General features: G+C 35.0%; 1 protein-coding gene across 2 annotated transcripts in view; it reads right to left on the bottom strand.

The window, feature by feature from the left end:
* LOC105388294 (octopamine receptor beta-1R) overlaps nt 1-22,580 on the bottom strand; it is a 78,691-nt gene extending 56,111 nt beyond the window's left edge. For both annotated transcript variants that reach the window (XM_038111560.2, XM_038111561.2), the window contains exon 1: nt 22,389-22,580. The gene's annotated coding sequence lies outside the window, so the exon portion shown is untranslated. The remainder of the gene's footprint in view (nt 1-22,388) is intronic.
* Nucleotides 22,581-22,997: the final 417 nt, after the last annotated feature.

Raw genomic sequence — 22,997 nt, 5'->3', positions numbered from 1 at the left:
GAAATAACTAAAGTAAACTAATCTGGCGGTTTCAACGTCGGTCAGTTGTCTAATTTTCCGTACAGCAAAAGCTGCGGAGCTCAACCTTCCAGCCAATTTTTCAATGTGAGGTCCCCACTGTAACTTTGAATCTATAGTCATCCCAAGAAAGACAGTATCATTAACTAGGTCCAATTTATTCCCATCTAGAATAACGTTAGTATCGCATTGTCTAACATTCGGCAGTGTAAATTTAATACATTTCGTTTTCTTAGAATTCAATAGAAGATTATTAACGGTAAACCAATCGTGTATGTCAGATAGAATAGAATTAATTTCATTAAAATTATTTTCACTTCTTTTAACTTTAAAAAGCAAAGAAGTATCATCAGCAAATAAAACTATATTAGTCAATTTTTCAACCATAAAAGGCAAGTCATTAATATAAATGAGGAATAAAAATGGTCCTAGAATAGATCCTTGAGGGACGCCTATCTTTACATGAGCCCCCTGTGATTTAGTATTGTTAATATCGACCCTTTGTTGCCTCTTGTCTAAATATGAAGCTATCAAATCTAAAGCCTTTCCTCCTATTCCATAGTATCTCAGTTTCGAAATTAAAGTCTGATGGTCTACACAATCAAACGCCTTCGATAGATCACAGAAGACTCCAATAGCATCGTGATGGTCTTCCCAGGCGTCAAATATGTGCTTAATTAACGCAGTACCGGCATCGGTTGTTGATTTGCCTTTTGTAAAACCATACTGTTGGCTATGAAACAATCGAGCTTCATTGAAATGCAAAAGCATCTGATTGAGTATGACCCTCTCAAATATTTTACTCAAAACTGGAAGAACCGAGACAGGCCTGAAATTTGCAGGGTCCTCCATATCCCCACTCTTGAACAGAGGTATAATTTTACTCAATTTCATAAGATCTGGGAACACACCTTCAGCGATACATTTATTAAAAATGTTAGCCAAAATTGGGGCGATTTTGTTAATAATAGAAAGAACAAATTTAACTGACATTCCCCACAAGTCTTCAGTTTTCTTCATATTTAAGGACTTAAATGTTTTTATAATAGTTAATGTATTAATATATCTGAATTTAAATTCCTTATCGGTTGAAGGTGCGTTCTCCTTCGCCAGGGTTTCAGCTAATGTAGCTGAAGAATCTAGGTTGCAAGTAGTCTCTAAAGGAATGTTCGTAAAAAACTCTTCAAAGACTCTCGCCACCTCGTCATTTGATGTTATTATGTCATTGCCTACCTTTAAAGATAAATTAGTCTCGCGTGTTCGATTCTTCCCCGTTTCGTTATTAATTATATTCCAAATGGCCTTAGATTTGTTAGCCGAGTCTTTAATCTTGTTATTAATAGAAATTGTCTTCGCACAGTGACAGACACATTTGTACATTTTGCTATATTTCTTCACATAAGATTGAAAGTCAGGGCGGAGTATGAATGTTTTCATCTCATACAGATCATATAATGTCGCCCTGCTTTTGCGAATACCATCTGTAGCCCAGTCACAAAATTTAATTTTATTGTCTATCAAAACTTCCTTCGTTTTAAAATTACTCTCAAACTCATCAGCTATTACCTCTTTAACAGGGGTAAAAAAAGCTTATCATCTTCATCGAGGAAAAAAGAATGTAAATTAGGTACTCTTGGATTCCCACTAATGAATCCCAGTGAGACCTCTCAATACCTTCTGTAGACACAGTATTAAGAATGCCAATAGGTAACCTTTGTAACTGCGACCGAGTAGGTAATTAATAAGAGAAATTCCCCTAAAACCAAAGATGAGGACGCCTTTGGATGGAATAGCTGATCAGTACTGACCTAGTTCCTTTTGACTCTGTTCCACGGAGAACTGTAATCAATGGGAAACCCTATTGAATGTAAAAAGTAATTAGTGGAGACTTTCAATCAACGGTGGTAAATAACAAAAAAAATATCAGATTTTTCAGATGTATAGTTGTATAATAAATATAATATTTACCTACACCGATTATTAGCAGGCTATTTTTGTATTCATTAGGTACTTACTCATATTAATAATTTTAGTAAGTTAGCACACAAATCAAAGAAATAATTTAGTTTAAAAAGTTATGATAAAATAATTTCTTCGTCTAGAAATTTAATCCGGGTCAGTATCGGTAACATACATAAGTACATATTACTGCATTAAGCTCTATATTTTTTTGAACTATGCTCCAAATTTATTCCCAACATTATCTAAAGGAGGTTTTTCCGAAAAGTGTTTTTCATCGGCACGTTCGCGTTGTATTTTCCGGTTATCCGGTTTTATCCAGTTTGTACCGGTTTACCCGGTTTTTCCGATCCGTTATTTACATATACCCACGCACGATTGGTCCTGATTATTTTTTTATTTTACGGACGAGTCGGTCGTTGTTTACCGGTAAGAACGGTCTAGTGAACTTGGGCTTTTGGTAATGGGAAATTAATTTGTTATTAAGTGGTTAATAAGTATCCCCCATGTTAATTTTTGCTCAGATTTGTGATTTAAGTTATAGGTAGTTACTCTTTAAAGCTGCTTATATTTTTTTTGTAATTTGACCGATCTCAAAAAATTAATTCTCACTAGAGACGAAAAAACCAACTTACATGCCCATTTTCGGGGTATTCATACCTACTTTCAGAGCATGAGCATGAGTCTTGAAATAATAGGTACTTAAAATAGACAGATATAATATCCTTGGTAGACAAAGATGTCTCAAAACGAAATCTCTGTTTTCTATTCAATTACCTATTCCGGTAATACCCTTGAGCCAAATGGAAATCTTGTGATTATCTTATGGAAATCCAGTTTAAAGGGTTTTACTTAGCGAAAATAGATAGTTATTTATTTACAATTTGTGAAATATTGAGTGTGGGTAGAAGTATTGTGGGTCGGGAGGCACTGAGCTGTTTGTAAAAGTTTCGGCTGAATATTTTATTCATAAAAATACGATCTTGATACATTCAGCCTTTTCCTTCTCCATCTACGTGTCATTCACCACGTACCTACTTATATTATTTATAATAAGTATGGTATTTAACTGTAAGTACCAAGTAAGTACCTATCATTTATTCCAGTTTTTTGAACTGTTTTTTGGTGGAACAAAGCAGTTTGATGGTAAAGTATTTCAATGATAACAAAAAAAAATGCGGCTTGTCCAACAAGGGTGTCCCAAATAAGACTGTACGAAATTTTCAAATGTATCGGACATCAGGAAATTGATCAGATCTCCTCACCCACTACATAAGATCTGATAATCTCCAAACGTCTGAACCGATTTTTATGAAACATGGCTAAGGACATTCAGGGTAACATTACCATCACTCTAAAAAAAACAAATCCAAATCGTTTCAGCTGCTTGGGAGCTACGCTACCACTGACAGATACACCACAGAGACGTTAAACTTATAACACCCCCATTCGTCAGGGGTGTAATATTATCAATGTTGGTATTCCAATTTTAATAAATAAATATACCTACAACTAAGTACCTACATTACAGCATCGCATGAGTCTACACTTACAGTTATTTATTGGTTTGTATTTTCCCGCTAAAGCTGTTTGCAACTGCGTTAAGTACCTAGTTACTACTATCCATACACTGTTCTGTGTAATAAACACACATTTTAGTCGAATTGAACAACTAGTAGCTATGTTTATACAGGATGTAGTTTTATCTGTGTGCTTCCCGTAGGTACCTCAATGTGCCTACTCGTTATACATGGTTATAATAAGACACTTTCATAATGGAATCAACTCAAAAGTCGCGAAAACTGAAATTGGAAACTGTTTATTCATAGTTAAGTTAATGTGAACTGTACTTATTAAGGCTAACTAGAGCCGCAATGGACAACATTTCATTTTCTTTACCCTATATTTTTATTAGTTATTCGGAAACTTTATAGAAAATTAGTGGACCCGTATTTTTATATTTTTTTTATACATACATATATGCATGTTATTTTTAACTTTAAAGTTAATTATTTTAAAACCGGAAGTGACGTCACATATTAGGCTCAATTTTTATTTTTGTCTATTGCCTTAGTCACGAAAAAAAACATAAATGACACTGACAAGTGACATTTAAACTTTGTTTACATGCCAACCAACAAATGGGTCATTTTCAAATGACCTTGATATTTCCGATGATGGAAAGTAGGTACTTATCATGTAAAAAAATAAGCAGAAGCATTTTTTCAGCTGTGTAGGCGGTGGCATGCTCTGGGACATATTATATAGAGGTCATCTCTTAATAATAAATTAAAAAAATAGTCAGAAAGTGTCAGAACAGAATTAATGAAAATGACCCAAATAAACAACAACGTCGCGATAAAACGTCAACGTCAATCAAAAATGAAAGTGACAGTAACTTTGTTTTTAAATCTATAGGCTTTGATCATCAAAATGCATCGCACCTGATGCATGACGTCATCAGCACTTTTTTACTATTTTATGATTTTCTCGAAAATGATACATCCAAAAAATACAAAAACATTTTTTTTGTGGCCTTTAGAGCTAAATCTCGAAATGGTTTTCGATTTATAGCAGCTTTAGTTTTTTGAAATGTTGTCCATTATAAGGAAATCGTAAGTTCCGTTTGAAAACGTATTTTTTTCAAAACTGCCACGTTTCATTTACTATTCATGATAATTCCTTTTTTTAACTTACCTCCAAATAGCCATCACCTAGAATGTAATAAGTTAATGAAGTTAATAAAAAAATGCAAAAACTGGCGTTTCTGGCGGAAACGACCGAAAAGCTGTCAGATTAAAGAAGTAATACCCTCAGTATATTTATCACATTGACCTGCCAACGCCAAGTACACTGATAAATTACCACCCTGTGTACAGTCGTAACAAAACACAATGCTATTATTTGATTGCCCACGGATTATTGTGAGATCGCTGGGTATTAAACTTTTATGAGCCGTTCCTATTTACACAGACAATATTTCTGTGTATCGGAAGCAACATTAAGGCATAATATGATGATTATTCAATAATTATATTTATCTTATTTATATGTTTTTTGATAACACCAACAGCGTAACAATATAAATTTATTAAAGCTGAAATCTTAATAGTTATGCCAATAACAGGTATCTTGTTTCAATATATTTAGTAGATATATTAGTTTTCGTGAGGAAACCTGTTCATCTAGATTCAAGATGACAGACCCTAAGTGCATTGTACTCGTTTAAAAACGGCGATATGACTCGCGACCATAGAACAACGTGGACTCGTGTGTCTTGCGACCTATCACTTCAGTAAAAATATACAGCGAAAAGTGGATGGCTCGCTTGCAAATCACCTTTCAGTAGGTACCTCTTCGGAGATTACAGTCGTGATTGTATCTTGCTGAGAAACGCATTTCTTAACTTGATTCTTACAAAGGCTTAGTTTAAAAAAAACTATCTTACTTAGGGCAAATTTTTCAATAGTGAGATAAACGTTATCTCAGGAATAAAATAGTTCCTGTCATCCGTCGCGACATCATCAGAATTATTATTAAACAAATTAAAATATTTAAACAAACTACGGGAGTTCAGAGGCCTTCGGGCAGCTTTAAAACATCTGACAGTCGGGTTGCCCACTTACCCCGCAACTCTCTCACCAACTAGCCCTAAACCCTTCCTTCAATGGAAGGAGACCCGTGCCCCAGCAGTGGGTCGTGATGATGATGATGATGATGAAGGGAGCTCACATATCTGCATAGCAGACTGTGTATAATTTTAGTTTGAAATCATTGCTGGAACATAGGAATTTACTGAATAGAAAATAAGGTATTCTCATCTCGAAAAGATTTGGAAACTTTACGTGTAAGGCACAAAGCCTTACATGATCCCTAAGTGTTAAGAAGTCGTTCTCAAAGCAACAGTAAGTAGGTACTTAGCGACGTAAGTAACCTGAGCATCGCTTAAATTAAGTTAAAGCGTTTAAGATACTTAGTGGCTTTTCACGAACAATTACTAGGGGGGAAATGTCTTGTTCCTCAATAATAATGTTCTGCGTAGGCATTATTTTCTGCGGTATTCACGAGAACTCGTTGATCATCGGTTCTTCAGTAGATACAAACAGCCCACTACTTACAACTTCAGCTAACATAAGTAATATCATCATCATCATGACCCATTACGTCCCCACTGCTGGGGCACGGGTCTCCTTCCAATGAAGGAAGGGTTTAGGCCTAGCATAATATATGTAGGTATATTGAAAGATCTATGCATGTTCCTACCCATTAATAATCGGTTTGTTTTCCACGTCCTGTCTATTAAGACAACTTATAACGACGGAACAGGTGAAGAGGTAGAGTTGAAATCAAAAACCATGTATGTATTATGTCGCAGGCATCTGGTTGAATCTCCTTTTTGGTTGAATCACTAACGCGTTCATTGAATGGCGCTCCTCAATTGAATGACTAGGCCGAACTTTGATTTTACAAGCGTCACAAAATGTCCAACTAGTTAGCGGACTTAAAATCAGTCAGGTGGTGAATAAAACAAATATGGCGTCTCTAACAGGTAGCAGCTGACACAAAAAGCACCTGTATTGTTATTTTTTGCAAATAAATTAGCTTTAAAGTGCGTTATTTGTGTTAAAATAGTGTAACAACATGGATTTACGCATTATTACGCAGCTGGCGGTTAGTTTCAAAGATAAAATTGTGGCGAAACTGGATAATTATGAACAACTATATCAAGGTACTTACGTTTATTGTTATTGTTTAGTTAATTTGTGAGATGAGAGCTTTATAACATAGTCTTTTTGTTGACTCTTGTCTGGTCATGTTCATCCTAACCAGAAATTACAAAGTTGCTATACTATAGGTATCCCATTCAAAGACTTCGTTGAGTAACGTTCAGTCAAGACGTCGAACGTTACATTCAACGACTTGACGAGTTGTCCTTGAGCCATACAATTGAGTAGCGCCATCCAAGACGGAAATCAGCAGGATGATTGCCAACCTTCGATAGGAGACGGCACCAGAAGAAGAAGAATCCAATGAACGCGCTAGTGATTCAACCAAAAAGGAGATCCAACCAGATGCCTGCGACATAATGTATACAGGGTGATTGGAAAGTCGACGTATTCCTTTAAATGGGTTGTAGACGAAGGCATTTCCAGACGATTGTACCCCATAATGCATCATCAGAAAGTCAACCAGTTCTGGGTTATTTAAGTTTTAATAAGTTTTTTTTTTAGATTTTTGCCAAAATTGATGTGTAAAAGCTCAATATTTAAAAAAACTAACCATTTTTTAAATATTTTTTTGATTGTTTTGCTTTTGTGACACCTTAGCCAACTAATTATAATCATTAAATACGCAATATTTAACTTAATTTAGACACAGTGCTTCAAAATATATAAAGTTCAAAACAAAAATGCTAAATCAAAAAAAAAATGTGCCAATTTTTCAGGCACTACAGCTTCGAAACATAGTCAACTTATAAGCTTTAAAATTACATATCTCAATCTAAAATCGATTAAGGTATGACCAAGATATAGCCAATACAACCGCATAGGCGGACAAATCTCAGTAAGGAAACGAATAAGATAAGTTTCAATTTTAAGGTAAATTTGTTATAACTGGACTTCTAGAGCCCCGAACCGTTTACTAATTATTCTTCTCGGATAGCGCGGTACTTACCTCAAAATCACAGATCGATGACAAGGTTGCTTCGGATGTACCTAGACCTACTTTAACTTAGGACACCTCCTGTATATTGTCATTCGATATTTTGACATTCACGACTTTTTGACGCATTCATAAAATTCACATTTGTCATACATCATTTTTACAAAAATGCCGTGTCTGTAAAATTGCTTATACATAGGTAGGTACAATCTCATGTCATTGTCCCTGGAGCGCCCCTCGCCCCTCAAGTTCACCTCGCTACTTTTGACAGATTTTCATTTTCATTCGAGGAAGACGGGACTCTTAAATGTTTTAAAAAATTGGGGACATTTGTGGAACTGTTTCTTTGCACGTGAGTTTATTAGTCACGTGACAAAGTCCACTTCTCCCTATTCCCTGGAAGTAGATTTTAGTATCTGGAATATCATGATATAGGTATAATTACGGTATCGTGATGCTCACAAGGATTTTCAATTAGGCTAATAGGTATCATCATTACCGCCAGCTGTGATGTCTGTCAATTATTGCCGAGATGAGAAAGGGATCACGTATATAGGTAGGTATGTTCGTAATAGATTAAATTTTACTCAGTACCCAATGATTTCAAAAGGAAGGATACGCCCGTCAGAACGTTTTGTCAAAAGAAAATGGCACCCGCGCGCTGGCCCTAATTCATACAAATTATGACAGATTTATGAGATTTTAGGGCCAACGCGAGGGTGTCATTTCCTAGGGCGGTTGGGCCTGTCCTTACGGTAGTAATATATAAGTCAATGTCAGTACCATATACTCGTACCTAGCTTAGATTAACAATTAGCTTAGAGTGGTAAGCAGACAAAATAATTAAAAACTTATCTCATAAAAATGACCACTCTTCAAAAGGCACGGACATAAAGTGTGTGGAGTGATAATCATTTATAAATAAAAAAACAATTCGATACGACAACCATATAATAAAAACCAATGAATAAAGACTATTAAAGACACACGTCTTCTAACTGACTAATCCTAACTAATATTATAAATGCGAAAGTAACTGTGTCTGTCTGTCTGTCTGTCTGTCTATTACTCTTTCACGCCAAAACTACTGAACGGATTTGAATGAAATTTGGTATACATACGGTCTAGACTCTGGGAAAGAACATAGGCTACTTTTTATCCCGGAATTCCCACGGGAAAAGTTTTTAAGGCGAAGCGAAGCGCGCGGGAACAGCTAGTTCAAAATAAGAGCTCAGTGGTAGAAGTGGGGTATTATTTTTGGCTTAGGAGGCAAGTCGCCCACAAAATATTTAGTCCGCGGGCGAGTTTACACTTTTTAATTTAAGTTGTAGGTAACTGGCCTGAAGGTTTCACAAAATAGGGCCAGTATACACACGAAGACAATTATTTGTGGTAAATTGGTCCGAACTGAATAAGTATTCATTTTTTGTACTTACTCGATTGTTCGTATCATACATAAAGTAACATAACCACTCACACTTGTTATAGAATCATTTATTTACGTTCAGTGTTGGTTTTTTTTTATGTAGCCTGTTTCGTGTCCCACGTTCAGTGTTGGTTTTTTTTTTTATGTAGCCTGTATCGTGTTCCACGTTCAGTGTTGGTTTTTTTTTTAAGTAGGCTGTATCTTGTTATAGTTTTCTCGGAATAAAATATTAGGAGTAAATTAGCCTTCAAATTAAATGTTTGAATCATTCAATTAAATCAATAATATGTATATTAATAATAACTTTTATTTTAACCAATGTAAAACTTAAGTACCTGCTAACAAATTAAAAATACTAATCATTTATAAACTTTTAATTTCTTGATTTAAGTAACCATGTGTAGGTATAATATATATTATGTTTTAAATAGGTAATACTTCATATTAATAATATTTTTAGTTTCACTTGAATGTGAACCGTTCTAGTCACCCACATTTAGTTTATATTTTAGATATAAAAATAATAATAAAGTAATTTATACAGGCATCAATTTAGCCTATTTGGAGACAAAATACATAATATACCTAATTAGGTTGAAAAAAATTATAGAAAACGTCTTTGTTCTTGAAAAGAAACTGTGAATTGTTATTGTAATGTAAATAAATGTACGAAGTAAATTTCTGCGTTAATTAACAATTAATGAATTTTGTAAATCAATAAATATGATTTTCTGATCTAAACCACACTAAAATTAAATATTGCTTAGTTTTTCAATGCAGTGCCCAAGACTAATTTCACTATCACATAATTCACGTGTACAGCGTTCAATTTTTTTCTGTATTTGCATGGTTTGGTAGGTACGTTTACTTATGAAACCTTTTTGTTTCATCAATCCAAAATAATAATTGGAATTTTTCTCCAACAATTTCAACAGAGTGGCAATATTCGGCTTTGATGAAATCTTTTTATTTAGCCTACCATTCCAGGTCTCATTTGCATTATTAGTTTTATGTCTTATATTGTAAAAGCACCATTTATCGAAAAGCAATGAGCTAGCTCGAATCCATGTTTGCTCAAAGTACTCATTAAATTGACAAATTTTGCTGTCTGTTCCGCCTTCACCTTTGACGTACAACCAACCATCCGTTACAAATTCTTTTGGTAGGTAAGCCAGAGAAACAGCACGTCGAATATGTGCCTTGGCAAATCTACACTTTTTTAAGCCAAGATTATAAGCTTTTCGCCAACAAGCACGGCTAAAGTGAAAAAAACAACCACGAATTGTAACTGTAGGGAAACAATTTTTAACGGCCAGCATTGCACTAGCTTCATAGTCACTTGTAAAAGACTTTGGCTGCAATTCCGGAATCAGACTTTTAATCATTTCGAATAAAATTTCATATGTGTTCTGCTTCTTATCAGGAAGTAAAGCGTAGCATAATGGTATAATTTTGTTTGTTTCTGTGGTACTACCCATGTCCGCTTGAATGACATATAACTGTTTGAAAGGAGGAGAAGCACTTTTAAAAGTTCCATCTATATAAAAACTACTGCATTTCTTAATATTTCTCTGGCTTTCGGGGATGCAAAAATTAAAATTCTACAGTTTTTTTCAGAGTAATCAGCTAAAACAAACTTTTGGAAGCAACCAGGCACTTTCACGTCACTTATTTTCAGGAATCGTGTTTTTTTTGCCTGCAGTGATTGAAGTCGGTGTTTATACAGCGTTTTTTTTAGATTGTCATAAGTTGGCATTTCTTTAACTAAACTAAATCCAGTGTTACTAAATTCTTCAACCACTTCTGCGTAAATAGAAGGAATAGGAGTCGTTTCATTTTTTGCTTTTTCTATGCACTTGTTTACTCTCTTTTTGACCTCGTTTTCAATTTCATTTTGCCTACATTTGTGGGTTTCCTCTTTAATGATAGTCACACCATTAGTTACTAAATTTGCAGTACAATCCTTCCTTTTAGTACAACGCCAAACTATATGTCCATTTTTATTTTTACATCTCTTTGTGTATCTACGCCCATTTAAAAGAAGTAGGTCACCACCTCTTTGTGAAGGGATAATTTCAAAATTGGAATCACAATTTTTTTCCATATTCGAACACGACGGTTCATCCATGCTAAAACAAAATAAACAAGTAGGTAAAATATAAGAATATTATGCTTCCGATTCGATACGTAAGTAGGTACTTAATAAATGGTAATATTAAAATACGTGTTTACTCAACTTACTCAATGGATTAAAGTCCAATACTAAAAATTGACAGGAAATCACTAAAAACTGTATGTACTCGCGATGGAAATTATTTTCAATTATTAAAACCTTTTCGATAAACAGCTCACATATTCTGAAAAAATCACTAACTTCAAGTAACAGAATAACAAATAAATTTTACACTACCCACATCATATTAATAACGAAAATAACGTTTTGTTTTCGCTTTTTTTCCTAAGCTGAGTTAGTTGTGTGCGTGTGGTTTCTTTTTTTAAAATTTGAACAATCAACATTATAAAAAAAAAGTTAAAATTTTGTACCAACACTGAACGTGGGACACGATACAGCCTACTTAAAAAAAAAAAAAAAACCAACACTGAACGTGGGACACGAAACAGGCTACATAAAAAAAAAAACCAACACTGAACGTGGAACACGATACAGGCTACATAAAAAAAAAACCAACACTGAACGTGGGACACGAAACAGGCTACATAAAAAAAAAACCAACACTGAACGTAAATAAATGATTCTATAACAAGTGTGAGTGGTTATGTTACTTTATGTATGATACGAACAATCGAGTAAGTACAAAAAATGAATACTTATTCAGTTCGGACCAATTTACCACAAATAATTGTCTTCGTGTGTATACTGGCCCTATTTTGTGAAACCTTCAGGCCAGTTACCTACAACTTAAATTAAAAAGTGTAAACTCGCCCGCGGACTAAATATTTTGTGGGCGACTTGCCTCCTAAGCCTTATTTTTGACGAGATGTTTGCTCTGACACTCCATCTTGTTCGTATATTGTTAATCTAAGGTACAGAAGGTCCTCAAGGTCCATTTGAGTGAACTAGGTGGAGGCACTAATTAATTAAAAAACTAATGATTCTTTTCCTTTTGTTATTTATGTTTAAAACAGCAACAGAATGAAACAAAAAACCTATACCTAACTATTGAAAACACAACCATTATTATTATTAAATTCTTTATTAAACATAAATCAATTTGTACATAGGCGAACTTAATGCTAAAAGCATTATCTTCCAGTTAACCTTGCCATTTTATATACGGTTAGCTTGGCAACGAAAAGTGTTCTTTAAACAAATCGAGAATGAAAAGGTAGTTACAATTGAAAAAGTCGGAATTTATGTCAACAACAGTCAACAATGAATCGGAGTGCCATATAGACTGCCAATTTAAAGGTTACAGTTCAGTGCACCGGAAAATATTGACGTTTCTAGCTGTACAGTGTTAAGGGTTAACCCTAGTCCGCGTTCTTCTATGGTATTAAGGGGTCACACCACGGAACAAACCGGAATCGGTTGTACCTCAGACAAAATCCTAACTAATATTATAAATGCGAAAGTAACTGTGTCTGTCTGTCTGGAACTCTTTCACGCCAAAACTGCTTTGAATGAGATTTGGTACAGACATGGTCTAGACTTTGAGAAAAACATAGGCTACTTTTTATCCCGGAATTCCCACGGGAAAACTTTTAAAAGCTAAGCAAAGCTGGCGGGAACAGCTAGTTATAAATTAAATCCAATATTAAGAGCACGAGCCGACGATTGATAACTCAAAAAAATACCACCTAAATATTAGTTTTCGTATTATTTTGATAGTAATTATTTCTTGTCAATAAGCCTTCTGGGCCTGACAGAAGAAACTATGTAATAAAATCGTCTTGCAATTTGGTATTACTTTTTGAAAAACATCATCATTAAACATTTACTGGTGGCAGTGACATTTAATAATTAATATTCTAGCTATTTACTTGCGAATATCAAATAAAATTCGTGATACAGTTGAGTGCTTCAAATTTTCCAAATAAATGTTCATATTTGCCAATTAAGATATTGTTATCGTTTGATATTATTAAACACCAACCTGATTTGTAGTGAAATGTTAGCAATTTGTGATATTAACTCAGCTCAATCCAGAGAATAATATTTTGGACATAATTGAAATCCAACGGAATGCATATATGGGGGAATTTGAAGTAAGTATTCACACAAACACATACCCTGTCTATCGTACCAAAATAATATGTGAAATTAAGCATGATATACGAATACCTATAAGCAATTGTTTTTACTATTATTAAAAGTTTTACCTAACTACTTATTTGTTTTTCGCGAAAAAGAGTACTGAAACCAAAAGTTGGACAAAATTACTTCTGTTTATTTAAAAGAATAGGTAAAGGTCCATAAAAAAAGACTTTTTAGGATTCCGTTTCTAAATAACAAAAACGCAACCCTTATGGCTTCGTCATTATATTTTTTTAAGTTATTGCGCGAACCAATGGCTTCCATGCAATCCATGCTGTGTAGAGTGATGTGACAAAACTTCTCCGTTGCGCTCGCTCTTGAGGCTGCGCGATGTGAGTGAGCGCGATGCAATACTTGAGTCACATCTTAAATGCGCCCCGTGCTAGCCCTTCTAGAGGTCATAGCCATTACGATAGAATAAACTAACTGTGAAATATTGAAACACTGATATTTTTTTCATAAACTAACACCAGTATAAGAATATTGTTTTACTAGCACATCTATGAATAAAGATTTATAATTGCAAATTTTTAGTCCGGCACTTATTTTGTTGGCCAATAATATGTATCATGGATTGGAATCTGTATAAGTCCACTAGACAGTCGAATAGTGTAGTGGTTACTGGCCCTGACTGCTATGCCGAAGGTCCCGGGTTCAATTTCCGGCTGGGGCAGATATTTGTTTAAAGACAGATATTTGTACTCGGGTCTTGGGTGTTGATATTTATATTTAATATGTATCTATCTATGTATTTGTGTAGATATATCAGTTGTCCAATACCTAACACAGGCTCTGCCTAGCTTGGGGTCGGATGGCCGTGTGTGAGATGTCCCTACCAGTGGCGGCTGCACCTCAAGTGCGCCCGTGCAACGCACTACCATTTAAAAACCTTCTATATATGTACCTTCCTTCTTCCTATACCATACTAGGTACGTGTAAAAAAAAACTTCACAACAAATACCAATATATAACAACCGTAATACCTACCCTAAACAGAAATTACATAAATCTGATTATCGTTACGAGTTAAATGAAATCGAGCTGGCCTATTTTGATTTCTACTGCGAAAGAATTAGATCTTATTTTTGCTTGAACAAAAACGGCCTCGTGCGCTCGGATTGTCGCACGGGGCGAGCTCCTACATGCAGTATGAAACAGGATGGAAATCGCCCGGCGCGTGAGACGGAAGATGCTCAGTACAAACTGTATGCAGTTCTAGGATAAATTCGTGCGCCGCACGCGACCGGAAATTGCCGAAATAATACGAATGACGCCACGGGACTCGGGAGCGGGAGGCGCGGGCGGTGGCCTTGACCGGTGGCGTGACCTACGAACGATGCACTTGTCATGTCATTGTCAATTTCACCTTTCGCGCGCGAATACGTAATTAATTTGCTAATTACTTATTAACTAAGAAAGTAGTAAAGATTTCGTGAGTGTGTATGTGTGTGTGTGAGTGAAAATGAGTGCAAAATACAATATTGACTTCATAAAAAGCAATAGGACATTGCAAAATAGACTGGACATTAAATCTGCTGGGCCGCCTCGGCCTTTAGTGCAAAACAAAAAATGAAACTTATAAGTACCTACCTGAATTTTCAAAAGTGAAATGTTCAATAAAAAGAAATGGTTATGTGGATGTGAGAGACTAATGCTTTATTTTGCTTTCCGTGTGTTGTTTTCGTTTCGGCGGAGAAGCTATTTCGCGTCAATAAATAAGGTAAATATACAGGGTGTCCCAAAAGTCAACGTCATCCCTTAAATGGCTGATAGGTCAGCTCATGAGAGGCCAGAATATCACAATATGACTTTAGTAAAAACTCGATAATTTTGGAGATATTGACACTTTTATAAATTTGCTGAAAATCGACACCTTGGATCAGTTTTTTGCGTGCCACCGGTACAAAAATCCATATTGTTAGAATTTGTTTGGTGTCGCATCACTCTGTATAGCCCTGCTATTGATCGCAGTCAAAAAAAATATCGAGTAATGCTGTATGTTTAAAAAAAACACGGTTTTCAAAGTCATAAAAGGTAATCGTATTTTTTTATAAACAACTTTGACTCTACATACTGTAAAAAAAATATACCACGCAAACCTGGCACCTTATTTGTAAAGATTGCTCGTTTAATGCAGTTTCCAAAATGGTATAAAACGTTGCTATTGTATTAATTACCAAAAAAGTTATTGCTATTTTAGTACAAAACGACTTCGATGTAAAATTGTTTGAAGGAAATTTATCTGACTGAATTTATTAAGGGTAAGTCATGTTGGAATGAGTAAAAGTAAAATAGGTGGTGTGGCCGGGAGTGAGAAAAGAGACAACGTTGTCACAGTTAATAAAAAAAACGCATTTTGAGTATCTTTCTCGAAAAAAGTGGACTATAGCAGCTCCACATTCGCCATAAATGTAGCGCATGGTAACGTACATTCCTGAGTAGTGCTATTGTGTGATAGAATGAAGTAAAACTCTTACACATGTACATTGTACACCCACAGCATCCAAAAAAGGGCGGGATCAGCTTGTCATTAACATTACCTCTAATTACTAGTTATTTATTTTAAAGTTATTGTTAAACAAAACCAAATTCACAAAATTATGATTATGACCATTAATGAGTATTATTTTTTGCTGATTATGTACTTAATATAATAATGTGGTGTTATAATTTTGAGAAATAAAAATAAAAGTCGATAAATGTTTGTTTCTTTTTTAATTAAGGTGTAAAAAACGCAAAATATGTTTTATAAGAGTTTGGTAAGTTTTTTCTTAGCTATTTTTGCGTCATCTATGTTGCCACGGCTGACCCCATCACCTATTTTACTTTTACTCATTCCAACATGACTTACCCTTAATAAATTCAGTCAGATACATTTCCTTCAAACAATTTTACATCGAGGTCGTTTTGTACTAAAATACCAATAACTTTTTTGTTAATTGAAACAATAGCAACGTTTTATACCATTTTGGAAACTGCATTAAATGAAGAATCTTTTCAAATAAGGTGCCAGGTTTGCGTGGTATATTTTTTTAAAGTATGTAGAGTCAAAGTTGTTTATAAAAAAATACGATTACTTTTTATGACTTTGAAAACCGTGTTTTTTTTAAACATACAGCATTACTCGATATTTTTTTTGACTGCGATCAATAGCAGGGCTATACAGGGTGATGCAACACCAAACAAATTCTAACAATATGGATTTTTGTACCGGCGGCACGCAAAAAACTGATCCAAGGTGTCGATTTTCAGCAAATTTATAAAAGTGACAATATCTCGAAAATTATCGAGTTTTTACTAAGGTCATATTGTGATATTCTGGCCTCTCATAAGCTGACCTATCAGCCCTTTAAGGGATGACGTTGACTTTTGGGACACCCTGTATACTTATAATTTTTTTACTTCTAATATTGTAATAGTTAATCTATTTTTCTCCAAAAAATTACTAAACCCATAAAGTGCACCACCGGGTATCTGAGGCACCAGCCGCCACTGGTCCCTACATATTTATGTCCCCACATATATTTTATAAGCATATCTACCTAATAAGATGATGATGAATGTGCACAGATACCATCTCAGGGTATTCATGTTTCTCATTTCCGTCCGTATGAAATGGAAACCAGCAAGGACGATTACCTATTTTTAGAATATATTTCACCCTCAAAAGGGACGTAAACATAATTTGTGAGGAATTATAGACCCAAATAAAATTAAATTTGTATGCCATAAACATGGACAATATTTATTAAATTAGATACCTACTCACAGGTTTTTTTAATGATGTAAACAATTAATAGTACATACAATGCTTACGCAATTAATTTAAATTACTTATTTTTTGAATATTCAGAATTACTGCCGAAAATAACAGAGACACATGATAACAGATACAGTAGGTACATGTCTTTGTCAAACATAACATTATAGATTCCTTATTTTGTCGAGGGATTAGAAGTCAAATAATTAGCGTTTGAACCTTCTGGATCGAAAGCTACTGCTAATCTCATTGAAGTTCGCAGCTAATATTTGTCTTTCATAATTAGTTAGCAAATAAACTTGACTCAAAGGGAAGTTAGTGTGTACGGTGGCCAAACAGGCTAAGTACATAGTGCCTACTTTTCCGTTTCTTGCCCTAGGGGAAAAATAAATAGATATAAAAGAGTTAGAAAGAGAAACGATATCTTGTGTCAACATTGGGTACTTACTGGTTATGTTTGATGTTCGTTTGTGAGAAAGTAGGAGTAAATACCTACTCAGTTAAGCTCAATAAAATATATATAATATAAGTAAATGTTTAATGGAGTGTTATCTCGCCAAGCGCCTACTTTTTTACAGTTTAATAGTTGAAGGTGAGCGCTATTTATTGATTTATTCAGGTAATTACTATCATATTATTACAGTAAAATACATGTTTATAAATGTATAGCTAAGAATAGATTACCCTAGGCTAGGAGAAAACAGAAATATTGTATTTAGTTATACGTCAAAAGTAAGTCTAGCACAGGTTTCTTAAAAAAATAGAGGCAGCCATTTGTGTTTGTTTTCAAACCTATCATAATTGGAACATCCTATTTCGGATTCCGCACCCGAAAAAATCATTATCGCTCATTGCACTCCATGGGACCCTAATATAAGTCTCCTCTGTAATCTGTTGTCTGTCTGCCAGAAGGTTGTTTCTCATTATCTCAATTATGTAGGTTAAAAGAGAAAATTTTCAATAATGACTTGATTGTGAAATATAAATATATATATATCATCATCATCATCATCAGCCTATGTCAACCCATTAATTTAAATATATTTATGTAAATAGTGTGTTGGGAAAAAAGTCATCTGTACAAGCAGCTGACACGTTAATTGTTAATATGACATACATAAATAATGTATGCAGGCCAATGTACCTATGAAAATAATATTCCAATATTTATGTAATTATAACATTGAAATTTTACAAACATATATTTCTAATTTATTTTTTAACAACATACATAAGCTCTTTAGAATTTGAAGTGACATTATTTTGGAAACATTTTATTAATGGTCCTATTAGGTGTTACATAAATCTTGAAGATAAATAGCTTTCTGGGTCGTAATTTTTTCAGTTTACCATGATTATGTGTGTCCAAGTCCAAATATAGTTAATTATTTTTGGTAACCTAAATGTATGTTATGATATTGATGAATATATTAATATTAATATAATTAGGTAGTGGTACATTTTTGTTGACTCATAGATTTGGCATGCTATGAAAATTCGGCCGCCTTCACCAGAAAAGCATTAAGTTTGTAATAATTTTAAAATAATTAATTATACCTACCTATCCAATAAAAAGCCTATAGGCTAGCCTCGCTTTATTTTTATACACTTTCATGTACTAGCTGCCGACGAGCTTTTGTTGCTGAAATGTTCGCTAAAATCCGAGTTGAGTATTTTGCTTTTAAATTAATCCCTGACACTCCGGAAGTCCAGACACACTTGAAAAGTGTATATTATGTACCTATACCATGCAGCAGATGGATATTATATCAGTCGAGAAAGCCTTGTATAAGTCATAATATTTTATTCATAATCTTCTGCTGGCTCAGTTTTTCCGCATTTCCTTTTTTCCAATATTGGGCCAGACGATAAAACCCAAAATATGAGAACAAACAAAAAACTTTCTGTCGGACATAGGTCGGTCCCAAGACCTCTTTGCAAAAATAAGTTTCAATTAAGTATTACTTAAGTAATAGTTGGTCTCAAACCCACGCATTGCTCTTTGCCCACGCTAAGTTCAATAAGGCCCGATTTCACCACTGAAGATTAAGGCTATTCCGAGAGTAAATCGACTTTTTTCTCGAGAGCAAGCAACGTCGTTCGTCAACATATTCTCGAAATAACCTTATTCTTCAATGGTGAAATCGGCTCTAAGTGACCCACGGACCACACGGGATCCACGCAAATATGAAAATGTATTCAGTAATACGCATTATTGTTTTTATTCTCAAGTTACGTGGGTTCGTGCCATCATTATTAAATATCTCGCAATATTGATAAATACTTAAGAAGTTCTTTTTAGTGGTTTTTATACATAAATATTATGATTTTATGATGTTATAAAGATAGAGCCATTATGGTGTAACGTATAAGATGTCCTTTCATTCAAGAGTACCTATGAATTCATTAGAAATTATGAATTTATGTAGAATTATACCAAGTGCTCTTACGTTCATAAGTGAAGGAAAACCTCGCGATCAGATTTAGCACATGCATATACAGCGTGGTGGGTAATGGCCAAAGCTTAGGCAGTTTAGAACTTAAGGGTATATTATGCACAAAGGTTCCAATCGAAATGCGAGAGAGCCAGAAACAGGCACTAACACAACCGTAGAGAATATAATTGATTAAAATAAATATAAATATGTTGTTATATACCAAAGCCTTCCTGGCTTATTCAATCTACGCTAAGCTGATCTAAAGTTACATCCATCACTAGAAAACAAAAATAAACACTTCAATTCACCCAGCGAGGTCGGCTATAAAAATACTTTACGCCAGCGGAAGCCATTACTGAGCGACACAAGTCAAGAAATACAAATCGAGTCTAGAGATCTCGAGTCTTATCTTGGGAACTCCGCAATAGTCAAGCTAAAAGGGATGTCAACTGTCAACCACATCGACCGAGCAATATACTAGACTATACAGACTATACAGTCAGATAAACCCATTATAGAACGGGATTCTTAGAAAAGAATATGTTGTAGTCGTAGCGAAATGATTCATTTGTTTAATGCCTACCACAAACATTGTGGAAGTATCTAATGGGTTTATTGTATTTTATAAATCTGAGTTTCTACAGGATGTTGCAAAAAGAGTATACTAAGCCGAAACCAATATACGTGTGTATGATATATCTAAGCCCGAAAATAAAAAGAGAATGTAAAAATTCGCGAAAAAAGTATTCATTTTCCATACTTAGAAACTTTATTGGTCACGTGACTTTTTACCTACTATGGAGAATGTATTGTTGTTCTTGAATTATTCTAATTCACTCCAAATTCATAAATTTCATAGTACCTAATAAGTAGTATACCACCGATTACCACCCCATGAAGGGCTATTCAATTAATAGTATTCATTCATACACTAGACAATAGACATTCCTTACTACATGAAATGTCTCGTAGTTTAGGTGAAATGTTTTAAGTAGCCCTCTGCAATATCAGAAATTTTGAAAGTAGTCTGTGTGATAAAACATAATTTCAGAGTGTGACAGCATATTGTAAAACAGGCAATTACGCTGACTAAACTTAATATTCTTAACTCTTACTGATAAAATATATACTAGTACGCGTACTATGTATGTGTTTGTATGTTTATGTGTAAAACATATAAACTCAATAGTTATACAACAGTATAACACACAGGCTTTTTACCCAGGAGTTTATACGGAAACCTTTTAAGCTAAAGCTAAGCTCGCATGAAAAAGCTGCTATATACGTTAAGTTGGTTTCTCTATATATACAGATGGTAAAAATTAAACAACACAGTACCAAGTACAGCCATTATAAAAAACCACACCGTGTTAATTAGTTGACGTATTTTACGTAAGCAGGTTAAAGTAATTATTATGAAAATCAGTGCAGCGATCACAGGATTCGATATTAATTTCGAATTAACACAACACAACCATATGGAAAAACATTACCCTCCTCCTTCGGCAGTCGGGTAAAAAGAACAGTATCGTCAACTGTCACTGTCAAAATGTAAGTGACATTAAATTTGTTTTTTCGATATAGATTCGAAAATAGTATCGAATCCTGTGATTATTCACATCTCTGCTTTGCAGACTACATTATCATGGCGGAATCACTGTAGTGCTCACATAAAACCGGAGCCGATGAGTGGGATGCAACAATCGAAGTTGTTCAGGAATATGTCTTGTCTACCTTGTACAGACTATTTGACAAGGCCGAATCAACTTCGACAAGGCTGAAAGGCGCATACAACTGGGTTGGGCGGCATACGTGAAGCTTCGACACATAATATTCGCCTCGGCCATTCCTCAAAGCCTGAAGATAATAAAGGCTTTCAATCAGTATGTACCTACTGCCGGTGATGATGTATGGTTTAGCGGCTACTACAGTCATGGGTACATCATCGATATCGATAAACTCCTTTGCACGTTTCATCAATCACAGCGCCATATTTATGGCGAATCGCGATATAGTGACGTTTATCTACGTCGATAACAATCCCAATGGATAGACCTATACTCGGGTTTTCTATGAAGAACCATAACACCATCAATGGAATCACCATAATACCATAATAATAACATCGTTAGCTCTAAAAACCTGCAAACTGGAGTAACAGAGCGACCGGGCTTATAATATGGCGAGGAACCGATGACCAGTGGGGCAAACGAGTTCTCTAGTGGAGACCACAAACAGGCAAGCGTAGCGTGGGATGCTCTACGGCCCGGTGGACCGACGGCCTTAGACAGGTGGCTGGTAGTGGCTAGATCAGGAATACTGAGGACAGAGTGTGCCACCACTCCCACGCTCTTTGGGAGAGACCAATGTCCGCAGCAGTGGTCGATTACGGGCTGATGATGATGATCAATAAGGACATTAAAATAATACTACATAAAATATAATAAAATAGACCATACTAGAACATAAAGGGATGAAAATTAGCCCGTTTGTTTAGTTTGTTAGTATGTTCATCCACGCCATTGTCTGCATACGTTTAACTTAGACTCATCATTCTCAAATAGCAATTTAAAATACGTAATGAGAAAATATTTGTTGTTCCGTTTCCGTATCAGCGTCATAAAACAGAAAATTAAAGCGTAATTGCCGTTTGGGAGTTCATTAATTAATTTTAAGCGATCGCGTATTACTTTACGCTTCAAACAAATTCCTGAAATACAACACGTTTTTTCACTCAAATATTAATTAGCTAAACAGATTAAATACTTTCAAAACTCATTACGTGCTAAATTGAATAATGTTCCTTCCGAGTTTTTTAAATACTTAACATTAAAAGCAGAAACTTACTTTGAAACTTAGCTTCCTCAAATGAAAAACATACACTTTCCAGAACGCACGTCGAATTTACACAAATCTTTTGTTTTCTTTTCTACACTCACACGTTCACAGTACTGGTATTCGAACGCGAATTCTGAATTCAAAAATCAAACATCGAATCGTGTATAAGGGGTGAGGCACACGCGCGGAGGTCCCGGGCTCGCGAGGCGGACTGGGCCGGGGTTGCGGTGCAGCCCGCCAGCCGCCCCCATGGCGCAGGTTCGCATATTTTCCAGTGAACGGATCACGCGTCGAGTCTGCCCTCACCTTTATAGCATTTTACTTTTTCCCTTTATTTCGAAAACGTTAGTGGCCATTAAAAATATAGTTTAGACTCTACACGTTAAAACATAAGAATTTAACGCGTACAATGTTTTTTTTCTGTTTAACTATACGAGGGATGCAATGGGTTTCAGGGAGGTTTTGATGGAGCTGACAAACATAAAAAACACAAAATACACGCACTCACGCCTTGTACTAATGTACTCCCTTGCGGGGTAGGCAGAGGTGCATTGTTGGACCCACTTTTCGCCAGAGTGTTATGTTAGTCCCAATGTAATAGCCAGGGCGGGCCTATTG

This window comes from Plutella xylostella, chromosome 26 (genome assembly GCF_932276165.1).
Source record: "Plutella xylostella chromosome 26, ilPluXylo3.1, whole genome shotgun sequence".
Lineage (NCBI taxonomy): Eukaryota > Metazoa > Arthropoda > Insecta > Lepidoptera > Plutellidae > Plutella > Plutella xylostella.
This window is presented reverse-complemented; position numbering and strand designations above follow the sequence as displayed.